The 26,266-nt window shown below is 41.7% G+C and overlaps 1 long non-coding RNA gene across 1 annotated transcript in view; it reads left to right on the top strand.

Moving 5' to 3' along the window:
- The window catches only part of LOC119019755, a 53,807-nt gene extending 38,323 nt beyond the window's left edge, over nucleotides 1–15,484 (top strand). Inside the window, exon 2 of the long non-coding RNA XR_005075147.1 lies at nucleotides 13,605–15,484. This is a non-coding gene — a long non-coding RNA (uncharacterized LOC119019755). The remainder of the gene's footprint in view (nucleotides 1–13,604) is intronic.
- Nucleotides 15,485–26,266: the final 10,782 nt, after the last annotated feature.

Below are 26,266 nucleotides of genomic sequence, written 5' to 3'. Positions count from 1 at the left end.
CATTATAGGAAAGCTCTCAATAGACACTTGGCAAGAGGTTCGTCTTTATCACATTGCGTGTACTTGTGGTTTTGATGGGCCATTGCTTGAATATACAAGAATGACTTCAAGGGATTAGAACGTTCCCAAATGATATCTGATGCAATTATGGAGAAGCTTTCAAGATAAAATAGGAAAAGATAAAACTTTAATCATCTCTGTGGGGAGATGGAGCAACAATGAGAGCAAGGATACATTAGTGGAATAAGAGTTTATGAACAGAAAAATGGAATATCACAGAAATGGAGCAAGTGTGGGGCTATGTAACAACACTGTAGCCATACTATGAATTCTTATTTACAGTTTACTAAAAAAAGGTTTGTGCAAAATAGGTTTTTCAACAAAATAAATTGCCTTTCCTCATATAAGCATAAAACGTTGACATGCAGGAATATCCTGTTTGTCTGTATTATTTCCTTTATGTCTTGGAATTTAAGCTGTAAACCAAGACACCAATGAAACTGGACTTTTTGATGTGCATTGTGTAAAGTGACAGTAGCATGGATAGTAGGAAGGCAGAGCCACTGAATCAAATGAGCTTTGCATGTTTTGCTGCGGAGACACAACAGGCCTGTTGTACAAAGTCTGTCATTTGCAATCTGGTCGATCTGCAATGAATAGCCTGTTCCGCAGGGCTGCCTCCAGAGAATGGAAGCCCATACAGCTCTGAAGCCTAAAACAACAGAGAAGAATCTCTCATATTGTATCTCTGGGTATAAATTTACATTTCTAATTTCTCTGGCGTTTAGCAGGCGGCCCCACAGGCCAATACAGATGTCTCTGGCAATGACCTAACCCCTTCATTAATATGTATGCTGACAACCAACCAAAAAGAATAATAAAATTGCTCCTCTCCAGTTACAGATTCACCAAGCTCCCAGAGTACAAGGGAGAAGGAAAAGCTGTCCAAGTGTACATCATGAATCCCCCTCTCCTCTCATCTCCTTGCCTCTTCTCCCCCGTCCATCTGGACCAAGTGGGGTGGTCGGCTCTTACTAAGAGACATTTAAAGAGGATCTTTTACCCGCTTCTCCTTTAATGTAATTGTTTAAGTATCAGAGCTCACATCATACCATGTCAGAGTGGAAACCTCTTTTGTTGGAAAAAGAGGAAACAGTGATGTGATTGTTCAGTGTTTTTCTTTTTTTTTTCTTCGGTCACATCTTAGACAAGTTAACCTCTTTAATTAAGAGTACTTAGCTGTGTGGGCCCGGGATGGGGCAGGAAGCGATTGTTGAGACCCTGCCAAGCTGGATCGGGTTTCTCGGTGGCCCATGCCTCTAGCCAAGGCTGAATGGGAGGCTGGCTTGTCAGCAGATGCTGTGCTCAGGGATCAGTGTCTCTCTGTTGGGTTACAAGAGCCCTTTTCCTCAAGACAAGAGAGGGAAAAAATAGAGGACGAGTAAAGGGTGTAGTGGCGAAACAAGGATGAGGGGAAACTTGTATTGTGAGATATGTGCTCTCTGATGTTAGAAACCGAATACTTGGCATTGACTGTCAGTTTGTTTCTGGCCCAGTGAGCATGTCAGCACAGCATTGTCCTCTGTAGGGATACCATCAGTAGCAGTGCAGTATATCAAAATCTTCTTAAGAGCAAGACACAAGCCAGTCACTTAGTATGAGAGAAGGAATTTGGCCTTCAAAGAGCACGGCGTCAATACCACTTCCATGTACGCCGGCACCAAATCAAAGACAACAAACTCTGCAAAAGGAATTAAATGTTTTAGCGGCATACTGTGGCTAATATGTGTTGAGTTGATCGCACTTACATGGCTGTCAAGAATAAATACGAAAAATGTCGGCCGCATCCATAAAAAATATGTGCGGAGCTGTCTTGAATTTTTCATCTCACATAATTCCCGTATAATGAATCACAGTTCTCAGTCTTCAGTTCCGGCAATAATAAGATCCAGCCTGCTGTGTTCGCATGGTAATTTCATCCAGCGTCTAACCCTAAATGAATACATACGTCATGTGGTTTATATACTGTATCTGTATTAGCTTCTCCAGAGCTCCGACGAAGGACGCCTCTAATTTCAGTTTTTGATATCCTAAGTATGCTTTATGCTTGCGGTTACATGGAATGTTCTGCGGGGACAACCCCGTAATCTCCATGTTTATTGGTCTGCTCGCCAGACACAAGAGAGAGGCGGCTGCGTTCAGAAACTTTCCAGTGTATAAACAGACACAGTACAACAGAAGGCAACATTTCTAAGGTTACGGTCCAAACCTACATAACATCATTTATTTAACTGTATCAGCTGGTGAGGTCTCGTCACTTCAACTCATTTATGTAATCTGTTTGGAGAGAGTGAGAATGCTTGTTATGGAAAATGTTAGAATTGAGCACTGAGCACACAAATAGATTTTTCATGTTTTTATATTCACTCACATTTATTTTCTCACTCATCATTGATTGTATCATTTGACTTTATTATATGTACCAACTTAAGTGTTAATGTTAACAAATACTTGTTTTTTGGGGATGATGCATATGTGAATATTTGGTAAAAAAAAAAAAATCTATACATTGACTGATATGCACACATTTCAATTAAGAAACTAATCAATGATCCCTCAAATGTGGTTATCAAACACTTGAGTGTGACAGTTGCAAGATATTTTCCAGTTTGACAGGAAACTTTGGTGTCTAGAAGAAAATCAGTGCGCTGAAACTGTAAACTGCCCTGCGAATTAAATAATTATAAACAACCCCAAGTAACTTTATCAACATTATCATTTAAAAAATAAAATTAATAATGTCATATTGGTGCTTATTGGGCAAAATATAGGCCAGTGGTGATACTTAATAACATTGACCAACTGATATATATTTATTGGGCTCTACACTCTATCGTACTTTTGCAGTTGTGTGTATATATAGTAATAATGAATTATTTCATGAATAAAAAAATGTTTGTGCTTAACCAGATGTTTCAGTACATCACAGATGATGGCACCCTAAATGCATATATTGATATTCATTATCATCGTAAAGCTCCCCTTTTCATTTTTTTTTTGCGACATTGCCAGATGTTTAATATACCCATAAATACTCAACGGAAACCTAATGGTATGGAAATGTAATCTAATGCCAAACTTTATATCAGCGTATGAGTCACAGTTTTTTCCCTTCTTTATCTGTTTCTGTGGTAAAATTACAGTGACTGGTGATATCTCTACATCTCGGTACACAATATCTCGATACTTTGAAACCTCATCAAAAGCATTTAATGAATGCAAGGACTGGAAGACAAAATAAGATATCATAATGTTTTTGGCCAAATTCCTCATTATCGACATTGAAACAATAGTGCAGGGACGATGGCTGCCAGAACATATTAATTGCAGGGATGTTTGATGTGAAAATGATTAGTAAAGTGTTCGTAATTACTAATTAAAGCCAGGAATAAACAACACATATGCCATGCCACAATATAATGATATCCAACATTTAAGATCATATATAGTCTTGTATCATGATTACCATATAAGAATGCCAAGCCCTAGTTGTTTATTTACTATAAATTATTTTAACAATTTTAAACATTTCAATTTACATTAATGTTTATTTGTTTTTGCGTGTGTGTGCGTGTGTGCATGTGGGTCTGTATATGTATCTGTGTGTGGCGCTCACGACTCCCCGGTGCCCCGGACTGACAATGCGCCTTGTCCATTATCTACTTAATGGTGACTTCTTCTTTACCTTAGCACACTGTGAACTGAACCTGGCTACCCTGTTAGTGTATCAGTATACTGAAACACACCCATATAGGGTTTCCCTGTCATGAACTAACATATACACACCGGGGTCTGCGAGAGTTCAAAGTTCTTGGGTGTCCTAGGGGACGAACCGGAGTGAAAGGATAGACTTATTTTGGTCTAAATTACTTCAAATGACTTTAAAATTACACCCTGCAATGTCTAGACTCTTTGAAAATGCACTATAATGCTTGTAGGGTAATAACATCCATTATAATGAGGCATACGCCTGCAATGAAATTCTAAATAGAGCTGTATCTCTATATTTGAAAAAGGTGTGTTGGGGGCAACATTTAAAGTTTGCACCTGCAGATGTCACCTAAGTGTTTCCTGTACAACATGTTTCAGTGATCTTAGGGAGATTACAAATGAAATGGATGACTGTGTCTAATTGGCTATTCCCTTTGATCTGGGATCAATCTCTACCATATGAGCTGTGGTTTTGGTTGAAGGGAAAATTTAGAGGGATGGCAACCTCATTTCCCAAGTTTACCACAAGGTTCAAGCGTCTATAGCCTGTGGTCAGTTCCTTCTTGTATGCTCTCGTTATGTGTGTCTGCTGCCCTCTTCTCCTCCTCCTCCTCCTCCTCTTCCTCCTCCTCCTCCTCCTGTTCGATTCTCATGTTTCATGCCACTCTCTCAGGAATATAGCGGCCCCGCAGGGCCATTCAAGTATTCACCTTCAAGACCTTTTGAAGCTAAAGGGGGTGGCCTCACTCATATCTCACAGATTAACAACTAACCACATCCAACGTGACGCACATGTCCACACTCCTTAGTGAGACCAATCCTTCATTCCATACCTGTGCTTGATTTGTATTCATTCAGCAGGGTGACCTGAGGGTAATGAGCATAGATAGAATAAAAAAAAAAGCAGAAGGAGTTGTTGTTTTTTTCCCCTCACCTACAACAGACCCTCCATTGTTATAGAGTCAAGTCGCACTATCCAACATGCACAGAGATATTTTTGCATCTTGAGATGTTTAATGGCAGTGTCAACAGCAGCAGCAGCAGCAGCTCAATTTAAATGGAAAAGTACTCTGAAATCAGAAAGGGGCTCTAGCTAGCTGCCTGTGAAAGCACTCAGGCTCATCTGGAGCTGTGGGCCGCCACGCAGGGGAATTCAAACCCCACCTGTAACTCATTATACCCGGGCCCTGCGCTATGCACCATCCACATTTTGATCTTTCTCCATTTCATCTGAAATAAGTTCCATTAAAAGGAGCAGCGGATTCGGGGCGTTAGTGTGTTAGGCTCGGCGGCCGACACAGCTGCCTACACTGACTTCCTCTCCCCCTAGCTGGCCCCCTGACTGTGGAAGATTAGAGACAGATTGCAGCTCGGGACTCTGGCCTCACTGTGTTGAGAAAATGACAAGGAACATTCACCATCGCTAGTCTGCCGATCTCTGCACTGATTCAGTGTTTATTTTACAGTTAAAGCAAAGGATTGAAATCATCCAACAGCAGCAGGTTGGTATGTGATGCTTTCTGTTTCTTTTTGCACTGTTCAGAAGTACGGGGGTCGTCACATTCGACTGGAGACGCTTGTATTGAAATGCTGACAATTTCAAACAAACACCTTATACAACTTCAGTGACGTTCTGTTATGAAACGACAGGCATTTTCTGCTCCAACAGTGCATGCAGAGCAGTGTCTACAATGTTAAAGGTGCAGTACAATAAGATCATTTAACACACAGTTATTATAAAAGCTGCTCTTAAGACTTTTACGTTACAAACACTAACACTGCATCATTCAGCATTTGAGTGAGGTTAGGTTAAGCAAATGACAAGCAAACTCAAAGATCGGGTATCCTCCTTAATTATAATATATTTCTCTGACATTCTTACTAAATGTCTTTGGAATGGTTGCATTTTACGAATGTATAGAGCCCCCCACGGCGAGGGGGTTTCAGGTTTGGCTCTCTTTGTCTGACAGTTATAATGCTTCAAACTTGGCATCGCCGCTGTCTGGGCTGCATTCCAAAGGAGCCCGAAAAACGCTCCAAAATGTTCAGTGTCGATCCTTCATTCTCTGGTTTAGACACAACATTAACAAGCAAGCTACTCTCCGCACAGTCAGTTGGATTGAGTTAAATAAAATGAGCCACGCTAATATGATTATTATATAAAACATTTAACGGGGGTTTGCTGATAGTGTTTTGCTGAATACGCCGGTGCACATGATTCTAGTTGAGTCTGTTTGTTAGCGTTCAGCGTTGTTCCTTACTGTAAGACCAAATTGCCTTTTGTGTATTTACGGGAAAATGTGTTCTCTGCAACAACCGGCTGACGAAGTAGCAATTTGCCACTAAAATGCTGCTTGTTTGGTGTTTTTGTTTCCCCCAATCAGCACAATTAGGCTCATTTATTTCTTCCATCTTCTGCTAAGCAGCCGTTTTCCTTTGGAGAGCCAATTCTATCTCGGTACAAGTATGCTATTTAGTCAGGTTTTAATAAATACGCCAAATTATTAATACATTCCTTCTGCTGGGAAGGTTGCTACAAACCAAGTAGGAAAACAACAATGGTCTCCTATATCGGGTCTGTGGATTTTTAGTGCGGCACATAAACATTTATACTTTGCATTAGTAAATGAGGAGCCACTGAAAAACATAATGTATTTGATTAGAGTTATGGAGGTAGGCTAATTAATTTCAAACATTAAGATTAAGACCTCAAGCTTTTAATCACAAGAGCAGCCAGCAGTTGCCCGGCTCACTGTGCAGCAGCTGAAATAAAAAAAACCCTAACACGTTTATTACTAAATTCAACAGGGATAATATAATGATGATGATGATAATAATAATAGCATAATAATATATACAGCATCTTTTAAATACAGAGTTTACAACGTGCTGTGACAGAGAAAGCAGAAGCGAGATAACCAAAGGGCAATATCACAGAACTGCAAAGAAGTGATTAAAACTAGTCCCTACTGAATGAATGAATGAATGACTGGATGAATTTATTTGATGATTAATTAACACATTAAATATAACACAATGCACAAAATACCAGCAAAATAACAACAAAGCAACAAGTAAGATGAGACATTAAACACGTAAATAAAAATGTAAAACTCAAATGATCTGTACAGAGAAAACATCATGTACATTTACTGTAGTAACAAAAGAGCTGAACGTCTATTTCGTAAGCCGAGAGCACTCACACTTTTAATTAATAACTGTTGAACATGACACTGACACTTGACACACATAATAACTTCCCTGGCAACTACACACATGTCCATCTCAACAAGTCAGTTACTCAGGAGCTGCAGGAAACCGGTTTTGTTTTTTCCCTTGTAAAAAAAAATCAACCATCTGACATCATCTTATGTGTTTCTATGACAATGACCTAGTTTACGGTACTTTATTTTAGTGTAATGGTAAATAACTTGCCGTATGATTGTAATTTATAACAAAGATTTTCTGACTACATGATTGTAGTCGGTCCAATTTGGTTCAGTTGACATGCAGCTATACATGTGTACTGTATGGACAGTGATGATGGCAGGTGTTCGGTTACTTGCAGGCAGGTTTCCATGCAGCTCTCTGACCTTGGGCTCATTTCCCCACTGGCACACACCCCTGCAGCACTCAGGAGCCCTCTGCGAGATGACTCATGCTTGACCCAAACATGTACGACAGGACATACATCGGTCGAAAAACATTCTTGCATTGTGTCGTATTCATCGTGTATTTCACTGACGTGTAAAGGTTTTTGTGGAGTTATTTTGATGCATGCACAAGTTGGAGAGCTTTTGGAGGAATGTTTTGAATTACAGGATTGAATTTATGCAAAAGTGTTTACGCCTTTAATATCGGCAACATATTTTAAGTCTATTTCATACATGGTTATTAACTTTGTGTGCACCTGAAGGTGAAAACAGATTACTGAGAGTCTAGTGTGCATGCATCTTTCCGTCCGTTCCAATTTCTCCTCATTTGTATGAAGCACCTGGCCAGTACTTTAAATGTGCTGAAACTCCTTGGTTGCTGAAAATCAAAATTAAACAGACATGCCAGTGTTCCCTTCAGACACCTTGTGCGAGTGTCTTTTCCGAGGCAGGAGAGAGTCTGAATGAACTCCCTGTGGAGTTGCCAGAAGGAGTGTTCGGCTCAGCGAGGCCAGGTGATCTTACCTGCCGACAGATGATAGCTGCATTGTTCTCTCTGACTCCTCTGTTTGAAAAGTCCTCTGGATTCAATCGCAAATGCCCCCGCTGCTTTGATACAGTTGCCTGGATACCAAGTCCACCTGGACTAGCATATGGTCACAGCATGCCGCTCTTCATGTGAGACAACCGCTCAGCCAAAGCAGTCTTTTCCTCCCACTCTCGCTCCCTCCTTCCCTCTCTCTGTGTCTCTCTACCTTTCTGTTGACATCTTACTTTTTTTTTTGGCCCTGGTGAAAATTATTTTCCCGGGCTATAAACATTCTGAAAAATAACAAGATTATACAGCAGCAACATGGATGCGAAGGCAGAGAAAACAAATGAAAAAGAAAAAAAAAAAAAGAAACTGCCCCCGGCCAGGAACTAATACACCTCCAACTGTCTCGGAGGTCTTAATTCTGTCACTGATGAGGTCGGCCTGCGTGTCTCCAGCTCTAATCACTTCTGCAGATAGTCTGAGAATAGACATGTGCAGGGGCTCGCCCTCCTCGCGAACGCAGCCTGTGAAAGTTACAGTGACGGGCCGAGAGGTAGCTGTACAGAGTAATTATGCAGCGGATGATGGATGGGTCATAGGCAGAGACTGACAGGAGGGATACGGGGGTAGGGTTACACTGTACGGCCCCTCAGAGAGTGGCTTAAAGACGCACAGAAAACCAGGCAACTGAGATGAAAATCATTGGATGTTCTGCAGACTGTCAGAGACCGCGTGGGCCCCGGAGGGAGTCTGATTGTCGAACAATAAGCAGCCAGTCACAGTAGAATGCATATCACTTCCACCGACTGACTTGGTGATGGAGATAACAGCTTGTGTCTGTATATGACAGTGCTTTATGTAACTCTATAAAACATGTATTTTATAGACGAGATACTTGTGTCATAATAAATGTCTTTGCTGGGTAGTAAATTGTGGAGTCAAAGACTTTAGACGCTTTAGATCTCAGCAGAAAAAAGACAAAATAAGACAATTATAAGTGTGTTGTCACAGTCTGCTTCAACTCTATATGAAGCGGTGTTGAACTTGGAACTTTCATAATCAAACATGATTGGAGACTAAAAGCATATTTAGACACCAGATGTTTTATCAAAGCTTGTGTTTTTCAGATACTTTCTTCCTAATGTCAACTTCCAACGCAGTGTAAATGAATAAAATGAATACATTGCTGCACAACTCGCATTAAGGACTGTATCACAACATCAAAGACATCTACAGAAAATGACGTCTTTCTCTCTGAAGTGTCTCATTAAATTGAATAATAAAGAACAGCAGTGTGTGTCGTCCAGATCCTTGACATTTGTTTTTTTCAATCCTCAACAGCTCAAAATGTTCATCAATATAAAATAGATTTATGTGAGTAATACAAAGATTATGTTGTTTTGCCGTCGTATAAGCTTGTCTGAGCATTTCCTGTGGTCTAAGGAAATACCCACAACTGAGATGAAGGCACAAAACTAATTTATAAAGAATTTGACTTTTTCCTTTTGAACTCGACTTTAAATGCGATTCCTTCACATGAGCACACACAAACGCAAAACTCAACACTCGGTTCAGTGTGTGCTGCTTCAGAGGGCTGATGAGAGATGAGATCAGAGGTCGGCGGTGCATATGGTGAACACTGTGCATGGCTAGGGGGTTAGACAACAGATGCAAACACCTGCAGCTGCAACACACTCACCTCTGTCAGGCTGACGCTGGACCAACCACTCACCAGTCAGATTACCATTTATGGAAAAAGGGGGGAAGAAAATCTGTGGCTCTATAGTTTTTCCCACTACCATGAAGTAATGGTTGATGGTGGATGTAAGCAGTGACAGCAACACCGATAAACCAATGGACTTGAGTTTTGTGTAAATCCAAAAGTCAACGTTGACTTATTTTAACTTGCATAATGAAGTCAGTTCATGTACGTAATGTAACTTGTGTAACATAGCGTACTTGCGTAGCATATATCTTTCATTATTTATAATATATGAACTTTCATATGTTTCTGGTTGAACATTATACCTTCTGTGTAAGTCTTAATGTCAGTCACTATTTTTAATGGATTATATTGTAAAAGAAGAATAATTGTCATGATTGAAAAAAAATAAAGGTCACATTGCTGGCTCTGCTCAAGTGTCGTCCGAACAGGTGAAGCGATTCTATACGGCTTTTTTTTTGTGCTCTTTAAAGAAAATCCTTTTAATATTTCTTCGTCGCTTCAGTACACTCATACATTAGAGAAGAATCTTCTGCTCCTTTTTTAAAAATGGATCATTTTCGGGAGCAGTAGTCTGAAACTGTTAAATAATTCAGTGCAGACAATGACAATTTATTTAAGATTATTACTTTATTTTAAACTGTACTTTTATCTCAGTGTTTCTCTAACACCCCCCCAACATTTGTCTTTGGGTGGTTGCAGCTTGTGAAGCAGCTGGATGAATAAAACATGACTCGGGTGCATCGTTTAGCCGATTCCACATCAAATCTGGTCTGTGCTCTGCTTGAATAATGTAGATAGGTCCCATTGAAAAGGTCATTGGATATTACCTTTCATTTTGAGCTTTAATGTGTTTTCCCCAAACAGGTGGTATCTATTGCAAACAATGTAAAGTCAGCAGGCTCCTGCAGAGCCACCCAGGCAGAACTGAATAAAGAGAGTCGGTAGAATCTCGGCGCACAGCGACTGGTGGGCCATCTTTACTCATATCATAAAAACAAAGATGGGAAAGGGAGCTGCATTTGCATGTGGATGCGAAATACTCAAAGACTTTAATGCTTCTTTAATTGCAAATAACACAGGCAATGTTTACGAGTTGTCACACAACGTGGAGCGTTCCTCGTATTTAGCAGTCGTCAAGTTTTCTCCCGGCTGCTCCGAGCAGCAGATCTCATCAATGATAATGGCTGCTGAGCGTCCTAAAAGGATTGTATAACAGTCTAAATGTCTAAATAATTTTTGTCACTCTTACTTATTTCAGATAATGGATCCCACTGCACCGCGTCATCCTCATGAACTTCTGCCACAGGTGCTAACAACGGCGCACTCATTGCACTAGATTAAACAATCATTCCTAAAATCATAACTGGGCTGCAATTAGTTAATTACAAAAAAGCAAGAGCAATTAGGAGGTGAGGCAAACAATGCGTCGTGACTGGTAAGAGCCGAGGGAATTCTCCTCCTGTCAACACTGATTAATTCAGCCGAACACTAAACTTATTTGTCCCACAGAGAGCGGCGCGTATGACAGCTCACGCGTCACTTAGGATCGGTGTCACAGCCGAGCAGATGATGATATGTTATGATATTGACAGATTCTCCGGGCGCTGAAAAGAGGCAGGGGGTCGTTAAGTAGTGATTTCTGGTCAAATGGAAATGCCCCCTCCTCGTCTCCTTTGCCAGCTGTTCCTTGGTAAGAGGAGCCTCTCAACATCTTCGCCAGCAGGTGTTTGACAGGTAATTTGCTGCTAATTTATTTGCCACCTTAAATCATGTGACAGTTTTGGGCAAGCCTGGCTCCTGGGGTCATAGTTCAACATGGACATCCTGTAAAAGTGTCACCGAAGCAGATTGGCTTGACGGTCTCCACTGAGAGGGGAAAGAATAGCTTGAGGGGAAGGAGAGAGAGAGAGAGAGAGAGAGAGAGAGGGAGGAAGAGAGAGAGGGACAGGAGTAGATGTAGTCAAAGGGACAGAGAGAGAGAGATAAGAGTGTCAGAGCGAAGAGCGGAGAGAGATCACCCGCGGGCAAATTTGCGCCGGCCTGAGGCTTCCAGACAAAGCGTCAAAGCTTGGAGGAAATGTGTAAAAAAAAGAAAAGAAAATGCATTTGTAGCCAGAGCAGTGGTAGGAGTGGACACGATTTCTCACAGGTTTAGCAGAGAAGAGACATGGCACCTCTACACCGCAGCACAGCTGGCACAGCAGAAACACCTCAAATGAGGCGTTTCTTGGCGCGGGGGCCGAGAAAGGAAACAGAACTGACACGTGCAAGTTTCGGTTAACGTATGTCTAATAATGAGGATTGATGCCACACTTACATGAGCTTCACTACTTTGCACGTCTTGCTCCCCCTAGCCATCCATTTCTGATGCATACACACACAGACGTTTTAATTTTATATATGAATCTCTCTTTTTTCTTTTTACCAAAAAGCCAATAGAAGCCCACAATATTAATTTGTTTCAGGTAATTGAAAAGGATGTGATTAAACCACCCGTATTTCAGACACTGGGCCTCGAAAAGGGAAGTTTGTTTCTCCAGCCACTTAACAGTCTTTCTATTGATCTTTTTTTTTTTTTTTTTGACTAATGCTGATCGATCTTACCTCTTGGTCTATAAGCCTCCCTCTGCTCAGATGGCTGGAGTCTTGTCAGTTGTCTGTTTCCCCTCCATTGGGCTGTCCTGTCAGCTTTTGGCCAACCTCTATCACCAGCATTATCTTTGCCTCTCCCCTTCAATATTCATCTCTTTCCTTTCACACCCCATAATACCGGACAGGATGGCCCGTCTGCTGAGCGGCCAATACAGTGGCTGTCTCAACCATTTAGGGCTCAATAAAAAGTCCTGTTAGAGCCGAGAGAGGAGTGCATCTGTCAAATCAAAGATATCACTGGGAGCAGTATCTCGGTTCATAATGAGCCAGCGCCTGTGTAAATGTAGGCTGTTCATCTGTATGTACAGGGTTTGTCGAATGCATCCGTCTGCAAGTATTCCTGTTATTGATTGAACAACATTAAATCCAAACATTAAAAGCTGTCTTTGCTCTGAGGTTTAATAATGTATTTGTATTATAGTGTTCAGAGATGACAGAAATAATGATGTCTGGGTTGTATGCGTCACAGGGAGGCCCTTACCTCAGTATAGAATATATCTATGTGCTTGAATTGTTCTTACCATAATAGGATAAAATGTGAGTAGTATAGATGATCCCATTTTGTATTTCACCTTTGACCAAGACTATGTAAGCTGTTAACCCCAGCAGGAGACGCTTATCATTAAGGGAAAACAGCCAGTCCGCTGTGAGATCCTTGACCTCCGAGCGAACAAAGAGGACGAGTAGCTGCTCCGTATGGAAACTCTCTCACACAGTCACGTGTGAGGACCCTCAGTGAAATGAAGCATCCTTTAGCATCCAACCCCAACCTTCACCATCACAATTATTTTCCTACCCTTATAATCCTTACCTAAACCCAATTCAAACCTTAGATGCATGTTGTGTTATTTCAGAAGATGGCGCTTGATGACGTTGTGAAGTAGCGCGGGATCATGGGAGTCGTTGTCTTCATTGCTGAACCGAATGTGTAACCCAAGCTCGATTCCCAGTTTGCAGCACAGACAATAGAGTTGCAGCTAGTACAGCGACCTTCATCCTCACCTCAAAGGGGTAAAGGTGATATGACGGTATTGACCAACACCAAAAACAAAATTGGCATGAATAAAACACAGTGGAGGTATTTGTTACTGTTTGACTGTTAATACACAGCTCAAAAAATATGTAACATACTGTAGGTTTACTAGGTTTTAGACATTGTCATATGAAAGTGTTACATATTATGTTATTAACCCTGATCGACAATTCACAGCATCAGCAGAAAAGGCCTCCACATTATAATGTCTATCTTTACATTCCAACTTTTCAGCGACAAAGCCCTCCGGTGACCGTCGTGTGAGCAAAGGAAGAGGTGGAGGTGGATGTGTGGGTGGACAAGATCTGTGTCTTTGCCTCGGGAACCCCTGGCCCTGCTGTTCGTCTGTTTCTTACCAACATTTAATGTTGGTTTGTTTGAACGATGACCATGATTGTTCTCTAATCTAAACCAAGTGGTTGATTTAATTTGAATTTCTTTTTAACTTGAAATCAAATTAACTTTAATTTCAAGTTTCCCCTCACCACACGCATAAAGTCATGCATGCGCCTGGACCAATGGAACTTTAACTACAGTGTTGTTACATCATAAAACAGATTTACTCTGTTGGAAGGCACAGACAAGTGGATGCCAAACTTCTGATGGGGTGTAAATCTGCGGAGCTGTTTCAAATATCTTCGGTCATTGAACTTGGAATTTAAAGTCTTGTCCCTTGGGAGGAAAATATCAAATTGTGTTATGTTGTTATAGACCCATAAAGTCCACTTAGGGTAAAAGGTCAGGGAGTTTGATGGGTCCGCAAAACTTTGGACTTCTTGTTTTCCAATGTAAGTCATGGTTATTTTAGTTTTTTAAGCATGATCACAATAATTCTGTAGCCAAACAAACTTGTTTTTGTGCAAACCCAACCAATCGAGAACAGAAAATATGTTGTCCGGGTCAGCCGTTACACACCACGTGTTCTGTGATACAGTCTTGTTCCTGGAAAACCCCTTTGACGAAGCCAACATGTTCTTCCTTTACAAAAATGTCCTCGCTCTCATGATCTAAAACTCAAATATGAGAAAGAAAGAAAGATGAACGTACTAGAGATGGCACACATAATGTACACTTACATCTCTCTCATCTCTAGCGCTCTATGTAATGGAAAAGTCTTTAAGTCCACCTTTGCTTTTGATCAGCACCTCATAATCACTACAAAGGACTTTTCAATTCATATTATGACATAATACAAGGCTCCTTTAAACCATGGTGAACTGAGAAATGATACTCATGCAGTGTTGTGCCATGGTCATCTATCCATGTTAAAATGTCAGATTCTCATTATATTTATGCGGCAGCAAAGCCTTAACACTGTATAAACAGAGAGACTTGGATAAACTTGCATACAACATGACACACAATGCCAAGTAAACCCATTCATTCAAACATAGGAACAAACAGACATAAACGTACAACCACTCAACACGCGCACATTCACACAAAAGCCTGGGACGCGAATAACCATCTGGCTTCTGTTTCCCTGCACTGTGTGATTTACACGCTGAGGCAGAAGCCTGAAACTCTAGCTTGACGTTGCACAGTGTGCTGCTCCAATCAGGGCCTCCATCTTCTGTTTATGGATCGCAGCTACCAGCTGTTAAGCACTTCCACTTGAACTGTAGTCATTTCCTGGCATAGACGGAGGAGGCCAGCTAGTCAGAGGTTCACATTTTGACCCGAGAGGAACGAGGAATGCTCGATTCAGAGTTCAGTGGTGACAGGAGTTTCACCTAAAGAGTCGGGCAACGATGTGAGGAAATACAGTTAACCTTACATAAAGTGTAGCATTTCAGTTTTGGGTGATCTTTCAGCGAATGTGCTGTATTTAATGTTGAACTTGCAGCTTTTTCTTCTGGTCAAGGGCTAGGGGGAATCCAATATTTCACAAAGGAAAGCTGAGAGGAGGAGAATGAGAAATACATTTCCAAGCTGAAACTGTGGTGTTTTCTCTGATGCAGTATGTGATTGGATTATTGTGATTAAAAGTAAATATATCCAACAGCTTATTGCCAAAATATATTAACATTTCAATTACTTATATATGGTATTCCAACACTACTACAAACTGGAAAGACTAACAACGTTGAAATAAATCTTCTCTGACACATTGAGTTGTTTCATGTATTTCCTTTTTATTTTAATCTTGGCTTGATTGACTTGATTGGTCTAACTATTGGATAATTTACCTGTATCATTTTCTGGAAATGATTAAATGATGGTGTTGAATAGGAGAAGTCATCTTATTCAATTCAATTCAAAAAATGCATGTTAGTAACAAGGACACAAAATACATCAGTTATAATAAAAGATAGAAGTCTAAGAAGACTAATCAAAAGTGTCACTTTCACCTGTCTATAAATGAAATAAACAGTTAATTTACCGTATGAGTATGACTCTGCTTGTGCACTTCTGCTTCATTTATTTTCCTGAAGTAAAAACATACTGATGAAAGCGTTTTTTTCTCTATGCGTGCCAAATTAGAAGAAATCTCTTCATGAGGCTATTTTCTTGTTATAATTGTCGTGTCTACCTCTCAGTGGAACTTAATTAAAGACTAGAGTAATATTTTTGATCGTGTTTGTAACAATATGAATGTTATTCTAACGAACTTGCAGAGACATCATTTTCATAAATGACATTAAAATGCTTTACTCTCCATATGTGGGCTATTCGATGAGAGAGAGGGAAGCTTCATCTGTATGAAGCAACACAGCAACGGGAATACATTTAAATAGTACCAAATTGTTTTCACAATTACGTTGTGGTGACAGAAGTAATAGTTGCCAGGATTAAGTTCAGAGCCGCACCGGAATTGAGGGGAGGTGGATGGTGGGTGGACTCGGTACAGGACTTTAACTCCAGGGACCAGGTTCGCAATGTGACGCCCATGTTGTGGTTTTGTTTAGGCAACCGGAGCACAACAATAGCACACAACCTCAGACTGTTAGTCAGAACAGCACTAAACCAGACCATGATCTGCCCCGATAATGTTCAACAAGTGCTGTCGATGCATAAACATAGCCATAAAAGATCTGAATAGTGCTGTAGTCGCTAAAAGGTGGACATGGAAATGCATATTTTGGCACATTGTCAGTGAACATCTTATCGGTTTGTTCAATATCAAAATGTTTGCATCATGCCAGACATGCTTTCATATTTCATAATATACTTCCCCATCATGATAAGGGAAAACATAATTTCATAGTTTCATTCAAATCACATTTGCTATTTGCTATGCACTAATACTAAAACAATGCTTCTTGGAGACCTGAGGATTATAAACATGCTTTTCCATGAAAACCATTAATAATTTAACCCGATCCAGCGAAACTGAGCCAAACATCTTGAATGTCAAATGTCGTCTGAACACCAGCAGCTGTTCAAAAAACGTTGCCAGAAATAAAAATACCGTCTGAAGTTAGGACTTAAAATGTTGAATATTCAATACAAGTAAACACGATTAAGAATACAGACACATATTTAGGTTGGTACCAAATATATGTAGGTTACATTTGAATGAATTATAAGATCATTTCACAGTTTTGCTTCTCACCATGTGCACCTGAGGCTGGAATGATTTTTAGCTTAGTATTTTACTGATGAAAACACAGAAAAATGCAGTATGAGATCACAGATGATCTCCTGCTCCCCTGACACACCTATTATTGGTATGTGCACATTAACACAACAGTACAGATTTCAAAATATGCTTTTCTGTGATGGCAAAGGAGTTCAGCCAAAGTCTTACATTTTTAGACATTCAGGAAGACAAACAGGATTTAGTTTCCCTTATTGTTTATGAATGTTTAAAGCAACCTGGAGCTGCAGGATGATCTCCAAAATAAGTGATATTGGTCGTTGTCTTGGTTGTATTGTATTCTCTGCATCTCAAGTTCTACTTGAAATCAATCACAGCTCTGGTAAGAGGCACTTCCACTTACATGTAGCCAGAACGCGCATGACGGTTCTGTTTCTCAAATTATTGCATCTGAAAAGAACCAGATACAAGGAGAGAAAGTGAAAATCAGTGGCTGATCCAGAGAAGACAGAGCGATAAAATAAAACAGTATCTCAGAACATCACGTGCTGTACATGATGACGCAACACACTGTAATGATTATTTAGTTGTTTTTTTTCTTATAATTCTTACATGTGCAATTCCTCCTGATTGATCCTGACTGGGTGGATGTGCGATTAATAACATAAATAGACTTGATGATTTGGAATGCGTCCCGGTCCGGGTTTACGTGCCACAGGCGGTCCTCAGGAGCTGAGCCAGTTGTGGGTAAACCAATAACATTATGATTCTGCACGTTCTGTCAAATCGATGGCAACTCCTAACCTGACCCGGCCACTCATCTTAAATTACAATTAACACTACTCATTTATGAGAGGTCTGTGTTTGCTGTGAAGGGGCGCTTGCATGTGTTTCAAGGTTTACGCTGAGATATTAAAGGCGCGAGGGAGATTTCTAAGCAGAACTCAAACTAAATGGTGGCATTTTCTTTTTCTTTCGCTCTACACCGTGCTTTAACCCGGGATGTGCAGGCACAAATCAGTTGCAGAGCCGTCATGCTTTTGATGCTGATTAGCATGTAAATGCCCCCAAGTTGTACCAGGGCAGCCAAGCACTCTGAAATTAAAACCTTGTGTTACGCTGCAAGGATTGAAGTCTTGTGTTTCAAACAGCGATGCCATAATTGCCGTAGTCTAGCATAACAACAGGCAAACATTCAGCTGCACAAATTCTAAGCCCACACAGTAATCTTTCATTAATTCAATTCAAGATGTGTATCCTTCAGGGAGTTAAAAAAAAAAGAAAAAATGGATCCTGTGATGGATTTGTAAACTAATCAGATTGAAACATCAGCAAAACTCAAGAGGACTCATCAGGCTGTTTCAGATATTCGCGTCCGTTCATGAAATGCACATGGCGGGACTTTGGTCGGCTTTTACCGGCAAACATGACAAAAAAAGCAAACACGAGGAATATAAATGAGTCGAGTGGGAAAACGAATGGCGATGGGAGGCGAGGCGGTCAACGCAGCACAGAGGGGAGGACTTCGAGAGAAAGAGGCAGAGAACGAGAAAGCAATGACGGCGTAAATCTCTCCGTGAGCATGTAGTCTCCTCCGTAATGGAAATGGGAAAATGCATTTTCATGATTCATGGTGGGCATTTCCACTTATGGTCTGCAAATCATTAGAGCGCCAGACGTCATATTTCTGTTGCCTAAATGGCAGCTGAGATGCTCAAAATGCTGGAGGAGGAGAAAAAAAAAAGTACAAAGGGAGACAAAAGAGTCAAATAAAGGGTGCAGGAGGAAATGGGCTGGGATGGATGGGTGACGCAGGAGTGGACGCAAGCTCTGGATTTTGCCCCCCCGGCTTTGTCTGGTTCATGTAAATACAGCATTTTAACCACAAAACCGCTGGCGACCGCAAACTGCACTGGCTTCCAAAAGCAGGAGATAGGTGTATTTAAAGCTGAGGAGGTGTTTCGGTTTGGTGTTGTGTGTCAGAAAGGGGCTTCACGACGAGAACCCTGATGAGAGCGAGGATTTACTGTAGCTGGAATAGCATTTGACACCAACACAGCTTTTGAGCTCTCTTTCTTTTTCATGTCACAGACTGAAAACTGTGCTGCGGTTACCTCCTGTGAGCCCGTCTTTTCCAAGCTGCCACATCAGCACAGTATTTCACTCAGATGTCTGGCAAAATCTTAGAAACATTAGGAAACACACAAGTCATAACCACAGACATACGGATGCGCACAGAAACACAGACGATCATGCACTTAATTCCAACAGATGGGCACATAGACAGACAGAGAGATGGAGGGAGGGCTGAGAAAAAGGCGAAGTAACATTACAGTTGGTAACATAAGGGGTTCATGTGTTCAAATTCCAAGTGTATCCAAATCGGTGCAAATTAGTAGTATGTTTTTTCAACAGCACACGGAAAAAAATGCTGTAAGTAAACATGGAAAAAAGTCAAACATTTGTTCTGCCAAGATATTTTGAAAATCATATAATTAAAAACAATGGACAGTTTGGGTAGTTTAACTTGATGACAGATAAGCTGTTCCCACTTACCAGACTTCGGGTTGAACTGAATTTTTCGAACGCCTCCTGCTGCGATGTCCAAATTCATATTAGAATGCTCCGGGGTTTTTTGTTGTTGTTGTTGTTGTTGTTGTTGCATTTGAAGCAGAAGGCTGCATTGCATCAGCTACACTGAAAAAAAAAAAAAAAATAGGGAAAAGACTGATCTACAGAGAGAGACGGAGCTCCTCTGTGGTGTTTAATTAGTCTTAAAAGTTGGCACATACAAACCAGGCAGGTGCGCATGACATGCGTACACAGAACAGATGAGGAAAAACCATGCGTTTGTGCTCCGCGTGCACAAATATGACAAATGCAAGCACCCACGGGAGTGACGCAGCTCAACACTGACTCCTTTGTCAAGATGGCTTTTGACACTACCCTCTAAAGCAAAAAATTGACCATATGCTATATGCTATACCTGCCCCCATTCCCACCATCAAGTCTTTCTCACTAATGTTTAAAATTCCTGAAAATGCTATCAGGGACAGCCAGACCTTGTGATTATTTCAAAATAAAGAATATAATTAGATAAAATCTGGAACTAATAAATACAATTTCCCTCATTTCATTAGTCAGACTTATAATTTTAATATATATATATATTTATAATAAATATGTCTGAAACTTTAAATTGTTTAAATATGTAAATAAGGATATCTAAATCAATGTATGCATATTTACATATCCTGAACTAAAATTAACACCTAAATGTGTTTTTGACATTTCTGGACACTTTCCACGAGTCTGAAAGAAGACATGCATGACAGCAGTTTTTGACAAAATCACAAAATTGACCTGTACATGAACAAATGCTGTTTCCAACTGGAGAATCTCACCCTTAAAGAACCTCACAGGAGAGCGTGTATCTGCCGACATTCATGAGAACAACTCATATATAGTAGAGTTAATTCGTGAAATGGACCATTTGTTTTGATGCCAAGGTCCTATGGGTTGAGTTCAGGCCTGAGCAACTGTGAAATTGTAGTGATCAAAAACATGTCGCCATAATGGACCGTGCAGATTGAATATTTCTGCATGATTCACAATGCCAACAGGCTCTTTTTTTTATTGTGCCCTGTGCATTCAATCAAACATGGGATATTATTGATAACCTTGTGGAAAACGGTTTCTTAATTTAGAAGAGTTGTCTGACGGGAACAACTCAGTGATCCTTTAAGGTCTGAATACCACACACACACACACACACACACAGAGGGAGAAAGCAGGGTGTATCAAATGTGCTTTGTTAGCCTCTAAACATTTTGAAATATTAAGGTTAATTATAGTGCAACATCATCAGGTTTATAATAAGAATTTGCATATTTCATTAAAGCCATTTCGTTGTATACTGCAACTTACATGACACCTTCAGAAAGCCGCCCATTAAACGGACAGCCTCCATTGGTCGCCGGGTTATTCGGGACAATTTGTGTCTGCGTCGCTGTGGTTTAATTGAGCTGTGATTGCTCACACAGAGAACAGAGGGGGGGCCGAGGTCAGAATGCTAATACGCACTCTCACTGTGGCACATAAAAGGGGAACATAAATCATATTTTCTCAAGACGAAACACTCGCACTAGAATAACTCGCAATTAAGATGCGAATGGAGGAGTCCCTCCAAGTCGACACAACCGGTTTTCATTATTTTATGAATCGCTGCCTTTCCGTCTCTCGAGTTGAATGAATATCACTTTTCCTCACATCTCTATTCACCTCTGTTGTCTGTTATTTTTCCCACAGAGCTGACCCCTCTGCCCTCTCTCATGCCCCGGCTGGTGGAGCGCTCAGCGCGGCCTGACATCACACGGTGATCCTGGCTGGGGGAGGGAAGTTTCCACTCCCACTTCTTGAGGATGACAGTTAATTTCCCTGATGTCTCCTATGTGTAAAAATCAAAGCCCAAGACAGCAGCAGCTGAGATAAAGTATCGTGCAGAAAACAAAAAAGAAGAAAAAAAAATGAGCATCAATGTAGTGAAATGTTATCAAATACAGAACGTGTGACGTACTTGTGCCTGTACAATCACATAGTTGTTACTCGTCCTAGATCAGATGGAGGGAAGTCTTGTCAGAGACGTCAGACCGCAAATTTTTTAAGAGGTTTTCTCCAGCTTGCCTTTTCCTGGCGTGAACTTCTTGGACCTGCACTGTTAAGTGATGTTCAAAAGCCCCACTTGTGTGACTGCTTCGTATCTCCCCTCATCTCGCCATCTCAACTGCTGTGTTAGAGCAGAGTGGCGACCCCCGGCCCTCCTCGCTCGCAGTCGAGGTCTCGCGGTTTGTCTGCCGCCAGTCCTATATATAAAAACACGGGTCTGCTCCTCTCTGCCTCTTGTCTCGAGAGGCCCTTCTCTCTCCGCCTCGGCTGCCTGTTTCTCCGTGATTGCGATCTTCATGCGTTCGGGTGGTGCCCCCTGCGTCCCATGCTCCCCCTCCCCTCGATTTTGGAGAGGGCTCTGTCACCACACACACACACCGTGTCCTCAGAGGAGTATTCAGGTGTCTGACTTGTTAACCGTTTCTCTCAGGGCGGCGTGTGTCAGATGGAGATGGAGAACACGCGTATGGCAAAACGACACCTCTCACGCGCCGATGTAAATGCGGTTGTTCTCGAAGTGGAGGCACTGTCGGCCGTTATCAGTCTGTCTCTGTCACACTGGAGCTGGCAGCGGCGCAGACAGCCAAATCTAAACAAGTCATTCATAGCAGAATAACCACAGAGAGGAGCTTGTTTAATTCCCTCTTTAATATCTGTCTTAGCTTTCATGAGCACATCTCGAAAACATCCGCTGAGACGCTGCTCCGCTGATAGCTGTGTGAGGAGGCAGAGAATAGAAAGCTGCAGCATCCCAGAGCAGCTTTACAACGGCGCTGCTGCTGCAGGCCCGCGCAGCATGGGGCACGGAGACGAGTGCTGCAGGAACAACATCGTGCTCGAAGAAAGGAATCCATTCAAAAATGAGAAAGTTAATTGCTCAGAGAGAGAATGAGGCCTGCCAAAATTACACTCTGCAAGAGGCGTTTCACAGAATTCTACCAGGAGCGGGTTGTGTTTGGATGCGGGTTTAAGGTTGCCTCATCATAGTTGTGTTCTGTGCTCAGGCACTGGGGTGTGTTTCATATCAAAAAAAGCTGTGGTGGGCTTCGCTCACAGGTTGGCAGCGATGGTCAGCATCCTGCTAGGCAGAACAGACCAATATCGAACAGCCTGGAATCAAAGCGCACACAAACAGAACCAGGCAGCTGTAGACCGGCTAAGCCCCGTGCCAGCTCGTCCCTCCAGAGCCCAACACAGCTAAATCTGCTCCTGCATTATGGCTTTATTCAGTATGCACTGTTAGATTCATGGCTTTTAATCTTTTTTGGAAACAAACTCTGCAAATGAGTAGACGGGGGGGAGCCTGGTGGGGGAAAGCATCAGAATGAACCGCGGGCAGCGACCGGGACCATCCATCCAAACAGTGGTCGCCCGTTCCATTTGTTTTATTGCAATACCTACGGTTAAATTCAAATATGTCCACTTACAGAGCAATATAACCACCAATGGACCATCTCACTCATCCTGACTCAACAGTGGGATCAACAGTGACTCCCTTTAACTTCCGCTGATAGCACACAGTCACTGGTTTTATTACAGTGGATACGGTGGGAGACATTTGTAGAATTTCATCCCTTTAATGGATCCGCCCCAGAAGTGTAACTGGATTTTTCAAAAAAAAAAAATCCTTTTGGGTGTTGAACAACGGTGCAACTGAGAGAGACGTGTGAGGTGATGCCTGCCCGATAGCTACATCAGTATAATCCCGGGTGTTAACTAAACTACACTACACCACTGCTATAGCGAGGTGTCTGAAGAGCCTGCAGACATCATGATATATAAACTGCCTGTTTCACAATCAGCAGTCGAAGCTGGTGTAGCAAATCACTCACTTAGGCTCGTCAGAAAGTGGTATCATCTCATTTGTTGTGGTTTTTAGCCCAAATTAGTTAAGGGATTCTGGGATTAGATGAGAATGGGGATCATAAATACAACATAGGGATGTTGGAGTGTATGTGTGTGTGTGTGTGTGTGTGCTGTGAGTCAAAGTAGAGCATTTAAATCTGTTTGTCTCTATGTAATCACAGAGGAAAAAGGATGTTGCTGCTTCTGTGCATACTGTACATTAGCATTTGTGCGTTTGTGTATGTATATACTGTAAATTCGTGCGTACGTGTGTGTGTGTGTGTGTGTGTGTGTGTGTGTGTGTGTGATTGATCTATAACCACACAACTCTCTCCATCGCAGATGGTGCAAATATGGATGCCAGCGTGATGATTCTTCCAACCCCACTGGGGGCCAGAATGATTGTCTGAGATCTTGGAAGAGCTGGAAGACAGAATGAGGCACAAATTAGACTTGTTAACGAAGGACAATGAGTCTGACATGCAGCTGTCTAATCTCATATCTTTGAAGCATGCAGAGAACATTCAGATGAGAGCTGCTTCTCAGATCGAGGCCAAGAACACGTTCTGTGTGAAGCAAAAGGCACTTGCCGAGCCATATTCCGACTGAAGACCTGGCGTGACATGTCGGATATTACACAATGGGGGGGGAAAGGCACTTTATTCATTCCCCATGTTCAGACCGTAAATCAGCCACTGTGTTACCGCGCCTGGTCTCAAAGGTTCCACTTATTTGACTGTGTGGTAGGAAACGCATACAGATCCCACCAAGAAAAATCAGCGTTGATCCCCTTGGAAATGTCATTGGATTAAGATATACCAAATTTATTGATTGCTTCCAAGCAAGGACAAAAATGCGAGATTATAATGCTAAATCCGGATGTCTGTGATGGCAAAAAAACATCTAACAAGGAGCATCTGTGTGTGTTTTATCTGGTCCGTTGACACATTCTCATGTAGTTGCTGCTGCTGCTGGATGACTTGGCCAATCCATGGTAGCTGCCTGCCAAGAACTGTCCACTACCACTTAGCATTTATGGCAAGGATGTAAACTCTGAGAGATAGAATCATACCAACCAAAAAAATGAAAAACCAAGAGGAGCAAGCAACAACAGGCAGTCATTTTCCATTTTCCAAACCTCTTTTGGGCTGTTGTTCTTACAACTATGGTGCAGGACTCCTTTCACTAATGCAGAAATCAAATATTGTACTTAAAGGGAAACCAAAATGATGGTTGTTGATGTTACAAGATATTCCACACGGTATGCAGAATGAATCATAAACATCATGTAAGAGCTCGTAAAGTCAGAGACTCAAGAATTGGAGTGTGGGATTTGGATTTCACTACACACTCCTTGGACTGATGTTTACTGTCTTTGGCATGAGTGGAAGCTGAACCCTGAACCCACGGTCTCCAGGGTTTTCGAGCGTCCACGGACCAATCACAGGAGGCGTGGACGTGAGATGTTAGCGCAGTGCGCATAGCCAAAAGCACTTAATGTTATTTCTTCCCCTCATGTCAGGGATTACAAGGAGACAAGTTTAAGAGTTATAATGTTCTCTTAGATGACCTTACAAGACCAAGCGTTCTGATTTTAATGTGGCTGTTCATATGAGTTATATTATTCCTCTGCTCCCTCGTAGGGGGATTCATCCCCTCTACCACTTCATAGCTGCTGTGGTTGTGGCCAGCGGTTAGACAGGCCTTGTCAACAACACTGTGGGCCTGTGACTTTAATGCCTCCTCATCTGAAACAGAGCAAAAATTGCCATAAAGTATAAATTAGCGGAGCTATAATAATGAATGAGGGTCATAATGAGATGCTACAAATTGCCTTTCATTGTGTTCTCCCCCTTGGATCGTTAGCCGCGGTCCCACATGACGCTGCAGATCAGGAAACTACATGTAAGCGTCAGAGTAGCAGTACCAGTCAAGCACATTTTAGGGCTCATTTGCACAGCGTGTGAGGAATGTGGAGCTAAGAGCTTGCAAGTCTGGTGATTAACGCCTGGCTCTGTTTTATTCTTCACGAAAATGGATTACTTCAAAATAATCCCATTTATGGGATCATAAATATCTTGACTCTGAATTCATTCAACTTGGAACCTTCACATGTTTGTGGCAGTCAGATGTTATTATTTCACATCTGGAATTACTTTTTTTTTTTTTCCCTTTCGAAAGAGGTGCATATGTAGGCATGCATGCACATACACACACGTGGGCATTATTTTGATATTGCTGAAACAATAGCGATTGTTTTAGCATATGAATGGAAAAACTGGGACAGTGTCTCAACCAGCCAGCTCTTTAAAAAAAACGTGCAAATGGAAGCAGCAGCGGCAGCGTAAGCTTCAGCCTAAACCCTTCCTTTAGACTGGGCTGAGTATCAGAGTTGACCCTATAGTCCCCAGTCACATTTAATTACCACTATGACTCAGCGAGCTGGACAGCCAGCCAGTCAGCTCGCCTGCCTGCCTGCCTGCCTGCCTGCCTGCCCGGTCCAACCTGGAGCCACAGCAGAACAGAAAGAGGACTTAGAGACCAAAGCTTTGACATTTTGAGAGATAGCAGCCGCACGGCAGTCTGGGGTTTGCACCAACTGTCTTTCTTGGCCCCGGATAGTGGGGGCCTGTAATATTCAGCACATTTCCTACACGGCTAATATCTTCTGGACAGTGTCTGAGCCAGTAAAAATACTCTCATTTCCAGGCCTTGAAGCTGGTTTGCATCCAGGTCTCCTTGACAATTTATGGAAAAATAGGAGAGAAGGATGGAGGGTAAAAGGGAATTTTCATTGCTTGCACAGAGTGATGTTGTTTGACTGCCACAAAGAAAAACAGTAGCA

The sequence above is a fragment of the Acanthopagrus latus genome, chromosome 5, assembly GCF_904848185.1.
Source record: "Acanthopagrus latus isolate v.2019 chromosome 5, fAcaLat1.1, whole genome shotgun sequence".
Lineage (NCBI taxonomy): Eukaryota > Metazoa > Chordata > Actinopteri > Spariformes > Sparidae > Acanthopagrus > Acanthopagrus latus.
Note: the sequence above shows the minus strand (reverse complement) of the source record. Positions and strands in the feature narration are given on the sequence as shown.